Source organism: Dama dama, chromosome 6 (genome assembly GCF_033118175.1).
Source record: "Dama dama isolate Ldn47 chromosome 6, ASM3311817v1, whole genome shotgun sequence".
Classification (NCBI taxonomy): domain Eukaryota; kingdom Metazoa; phylum Chordata; class Mammalia; order Artiodactyla; family Cervidae; genus Dama; species Dama dama.
Genome location: NC_083686.1, coordinates 33,294,882 through 33,300,962, shown reverse-complemented (window position 1 = coordinate 33,300,962; position 6,081 = coordinate 33,294,882).

The window sequence follows — 6,081 nt, the reverse complement described above, 5'->3', positions numbered from 1 at the left end:
ACTAAAGTAGTAGAAGAGAAGGAAGATGAAGTAGAGGAGGAAGAGTGAAAAAACAAACCTTCCAGGGAGATAGACAAAGAGAACCTGCCCCAAAAATACTGTCCTGTCCAATATAATAGCAACAGATTAAGCACTTAAAATGTGACAACTCAAACTGAGACGTTCTGTAAGTATAAAACTGCTAGATATCAAAACCTAGATATCAAAAATATAAGTTTGAAAAAGGAACTTAAAATAGCCTGTTAAATAAGTTTATGTTGCTTACATGTTGAAATTATATTTTAAATACATTGAGTTTTAAAAAATGGATGATTAAAATTAATTTCACCTGCTTACTTTACTGTTTTCCATATCCTACTAGAAAATTTTAAATTACATATGTGGCTGGCATTACATTTTGACTGGACATGTCAAACTGTTTTCTAAAAATCCAGATTTGAATAAGAAGAGAATTTATTTGAAAGAACTACTATTATAAAGGAAAAGGAAAGTAATATTGCAATAAGGCAAGTGAAACCATTGCAACAGGAAAGAAGCTCTGACCACAAAACCTGCAAACATCTCAAGGGTTAGGCAGAAAGGAATTTTCTTTTATTCTTCTCTGTATAAAAGACTAGAAACAATTGAGTGTGGGGAGCTGAGTGGCATGATCAACCAGTTGATTACTGAATGTATTTCCTTGCATTCAGCTGACTCTAGGGAGGAGTAAGTGAGGGCTGCTTGTCCACTGGTTCAGATTGAGAGCAAAGCCAGAGATCAGAGGCCCAGGGGAATTACAGATGTTTAGCTAAATTTGGTCAAGTCAGTTAATAAGCACTTTGTTTCAACTGATCAATTGGGACAAACAGTTCAAGCTCATCGTGAACTCATCAAAGAAATGGGATTCTGGAAGGCGTATGTCTAGCCTTGGCATAGGTAAACAAGGACATCCATGAGCCTTAACACAAATCATATGAGGAAAGGTGGTTCTTTGTGGTAAACTAATTTCTGGAAACAAAAGCTGGCAATTTCTTCAACTGTCCCTGTTATCCAGGATCACAGGGCTCTAGTCAAGTTCAACTTTGTTGAGTAGCGCAGGTCTAGAACCTCAATTTTGTACTATTTCTGAACTGGTGGCAAATTTATTTGTACTATTTCTAGGTCATTGGCAAGAGGAAGCTGGAGGCATGTTGACCAGAAGCAGAGCATCTGCTGCCATTTGTTTGGAAAGCATATTCTCTTCCTTTTGTTGGTCTTGAGTTGGCAGTTTGGAAAGTTATGAAGTTATGGAATATGGAAGCTAGATGTCATTGATCAAATGCTGGTCTTTCTGGGATGATTATTGCAGAGATAGAAATTTGATTTCGCAGTGTGATTGCTGTAGAGTATGTGGGTTAGAGAATTTTATTGTCATATCAGGTTTGACTTTGTCAACTCATATATTCAGTCTCTCATGATGAAACAGTACATATAAAATGCTTAGCAACTGACTTGGCCCATAGTGAGGTTCAGCCTTAATTTCACCTCAATTTTTTTTTAGTAGGTAATATACAACTACTTACTCTTAGGCCAGCTTTCTTAAGTGTAATAGGAAGTAATTTACCATAGGACAAAACCTGGCTACCCAAACATTATTAACATTACCTGTTGATAAGACAAAGCTGAGTTATTGCTTACCAAATACAAGGGGAGATATCACCTTGCAAAGCTTTTATGGCATTTCAAAGGGAAGAGCCATCAGAATTTATCGAGAATTAGAAGTCTGGCTTAAGGTGGGTCTTTAAATTTGGGATCATGATTAGGACTGAGCAGGAATCATAACACAACCGTCAAAGGCTAGGAATTTGAGGGATTTGAAGACTGTTTAAGCAGAAAATGTCTGTTGATATTGTGCACTGAACAGGTGATGAGTACTTTGAAAGTCCCTATAATAAAAACAATTACACAATCTTCTTAAGCAGGAAAACCCTAGAAGAGTAAAGAAGTGCTAATGAATGGTAAAGTCATGTTAATGTAGACAGTAAATTATGATTTCAGTTTTTAGTGCCCAGACTGAGCATGGGGGAAGAAGGTTCTGGTTCTCACATAGATGGTACCTAATTATGTCTATAAATTTTAAAGATAGTTATAGAAAGCTTGATCTAGTTTAGAAAATTTTAATCTCTCAGGGAGGTGCGTTTTCTCCAAATGATTCTCTAATTTTTTCTAAAGAACCCCCATTTCTTCAAAATATGAAAAGGAAAAAGATGCTATGGTTGAATGAGGTTGGCAAGTTCTTCAGAGCTTCTAATTGTTAACATAAAGTGCCCTTGAATACAACAAAATATGAGAAGTACAACATTTAAGACTCCTCTTTAACTCTGTTTAACTCGGCAGCTTGGAGGTTAGGAATTGATCCTAAGAAGCACCATTAGAGTGGTGGAGAAAATTAAGAAAAGGAAAGGGGGAAAAAAAAAGCCAATGAACAGGGTGCTACTGCAGACCCTGGGGTTCAGTCCTGCTGGAAACCCTGGAAGGGAGTGTGAAAGGAGCTTCAGAGTTGCCCCATCTAAGAGGCTTATAATCCACAGGTATCTATGCATACATTCCCATTCCTCATTGGCTGAGAGCTATTCTTAGAAGCAACTATCCTAGCACTTCTAGTTTGCCTTGGACAAGGGCTAATTTAAACCCCTCAGGTAGAGAGCTATAAGATTTTTAAACAAATCACCATCAATATATTCTTATACAGGAACAATGAGCACTATTCCAACAGTGACTTCTGAGGGGGGCATGCTTGGGGTCCCAATAACATCTGCCGAAGACTGCCACTTGCCAGGCACAGGTTCACTCATCTCCCAAGATAAGTTCAATTCATCCCATCACTGCCTCTTCAACTTGTTGGTCATAACAACTTCTAAAAAACAAATAAGACTCACAATGAGAAGGTTATGGGAACTTAACACAGGAAATATAATGGGGTAAGCTACAGTCCGCACTATTACAGCTGATATTGAGGTTATAATTGGCATTGCACGTCTCCTGATACCACTTACTATATTCACTATACCTTAGCCAGACTTCTGCTTGTCTCTGAGAAGGTCAAGCCTACTTGTTACATCTTTATGCTGTTATGAAAGCCTCAAGATTTCTAGAGAGTTTATGGATTTCATAAATACTCCTCCCTACAGCAGCCACCTCATCTTCTTGCTTTCATGAGAGTTAATTACTTGTCAGTACAGTAACTCCTTTCCTTCCCTGTTAATCTAATAGAACAATGAACTCCAATTGACACGGCAATGGCTATTATCAGTGGGACCATTACTGTGTCCAATGGTAGAAATGTCCAATCTCTCCCTCAGAAATTGGACCTCTAATCCAGCAGAGGATACAGGAAGTAAAATTCCCCCCAGGTCATGGGAATAGTGACAAAGGCCTCTCCAAACTTCACCCGTGTTCCTGGATCCATGTGTTCTGTCACAAATACATCAACATATAGTTGCCATTGGCTGAAAATTATAACACAACTTAAAGGCTAATACCACAATTCTACAGGGCTGCACTTCACTTTTAAAAGGCTATCCCAAAGTTCCATTAGGCCAGCTACTTTAAGGATAAGAGATATATATGGTTGCACCACTGAATTTCATGATCATGTGCCTTCATTGACAAAAAAAAGAAAAACAAAATGTGTCTCTTGGTCCAAAGCAATATTATATGTGATGTCATCTCTGGGAGTTCTCAGATAACAGTGCCCATCGAGAATGTGGCAGAGGACTTCCCTGGTGGTCTAGTGGTTAAGAATCTACCTGTCAAGGCAGTGGACATGGGTTCAATCCCTGGTCTGGGAAGATCCCACATGTCACAGGGTAACTAAGCCCATGTGCCACAACTACTAAGCCTTGTTCTGCACTGGAACTGCTGAAGCCCGGGCATCCTAGAGCCCACTTTCTGTAATAAGACAAACCAGTGCAATAAGAAGCCCACACACTGCAACTAGAGCGTAGCCTCCACTCACAACAACTAGGGATAGTCCACGTGCAGCAACAAAGACCCATGGAGCCAAAATTAATAAATAATTTTAAAAAGAATGTGGCAGAGATACATACATACAGTTCATCTCTATACTTTTAGCCCAGGGTTCTAACCAATAGATCATGCTGCCTCTTTTTTAAAATTTCTCAATGCTAAGAAATTATTTTTCAGTCATTTTCAAAACAGTGAATCCAGCATGAAACTCAAGCCAATACCATATGGAACACAGAATAAAATGAATTAGCATATTATTAATTGCATACCATTAATTTTCAAGGACAATTGCAAATTAGACCAACTCATTCATTTCTAAAATATAGTTTATGCATGGGGAATATCTTCATGTCTCAGACAGGTTACCCATTTATTAAAATTATTATATTTCCTTTCAATCTTAGTTCTCTAAAGGGTGTCATAAAAGCAGGACAGATGTTGAATTGGAAGAGTGAGGGTTTGTGAGCCATAAGCTGAGCAGCATAAATCTGGGAGAAAAAAAAAAATAACAGGCAAGAAGCAGAAAGGACCGAGAGAAGCCCTTCTGCAGTAGTAGCCCAAACACCCAGGCCAGACATGCAGAAAAGGAGAAACAATTTGAATATTAGTCAAAAGAAACTAAGAACTTTACACCAAGATTCTATTTCTGCCTCTGTTCTTCTGCCTTCTTTATTTAGCTGATGTCAGTAAGGCAAGACTGCAAAGTTTTACTCTTAATCCTTTGCAACACACTGACAGTATACTCTGCTCTGTATTGACTTGGAAGAGGACTCGGTCTCTGCTCTGGGCTCTTACAATCTGGTTGAAGTAGTCATAGCAATTCAAACATAAAAATGCTAGAAGGGGATTAAATCTCAAGAGGTGCAAGGGTGCGTGCAACATTATTAGCCATAACACCACATAGATGATAATTAAGAAGTGAGCACTTTCATTTTGCCACCCTCAGCAGAAGGCCACTATTTAAGTCAACCTATGACCTTGATGTGACTTATGATTTGCCAAACTCATAACGCTGCACATCAGTAATTCAAAAAATTTAAATAATCAGAGTTGTAAGCTACAGATTTACATGATGTAAATTTACAGATTTATATATTTTAGAACGAAAACACATGGTGATTTGATAGACTCTGAAACCATCTATCAAGTCATCCCAACAGGAATATAAGCCGTGTAGAAACTAGATTGGATTCACTCATCTGACATGATTGTCAGCTAAGTCTCACTCCAATGGGTAAATTTATGAAGACTGCCTCAGTAAATCAACAATATATTCATGATATTAATATTATGTAACTGCAGCAGATTCAGTCTATGCTTTTACATCAGTGAAGCTGGTTCTACTCTGCCCAAGTCAAATAAAATCAGTATGAATTATTATTTAACTGAATTATATTCCATATCATACAGCATTGTGATTAATCAAGTAGTCAGAATGATCTCTTGGCTCATAATGTCCTCAAGCAGGCTCCATTACTCTGCATATACATGCTATACTAAAACCCTATTTCAGTCCCATGAAGCTGGTATTCTTGAGATAATGTGAGGCTAATTCTCATTTCCAAAGTCTTGTTCCCCCAATCCTTTCTCAACTCTCTATAACATAAATGAAAATTAGGGTATTAATTTTCAAGATTATGCCCAGAAACATTCTGAGGATTTTTTGAGTAAAGGGGCTATTTACAGAGGTTTAAGTAAGTGTAAGGGAATCTTAAGCAAGCAATGATGGAACATCCAGGAAATAACAACAGGAAGCCATTGCAATTCCTGGAATTTAAGGAACCAGGGGAAGGAAAAGTATTAGTGAAGACCAGAGAGGTCTTAATCTGTGAAAGAGGAGTTTCAGCACTTGACAGAGGCTGTGACTGTGACTGGTCACTGACAGAACCACAGCAAGGCAGGGAGGAGGGTGGGGAGCGGGGGTAAAGACTCAGACCACTCTCTCCTCCTGCCGTCTAATCTCCTACTTGTGCTTCCCATTAGCTGAAATCAGTCACAAAGCAAGAAAATTGTGATGGAAATCACAATTGTCAACTTCCTGGGGTGTAAGCAGGGTAGAAAAGAATGACAAATATATGACACAATGATTAAATA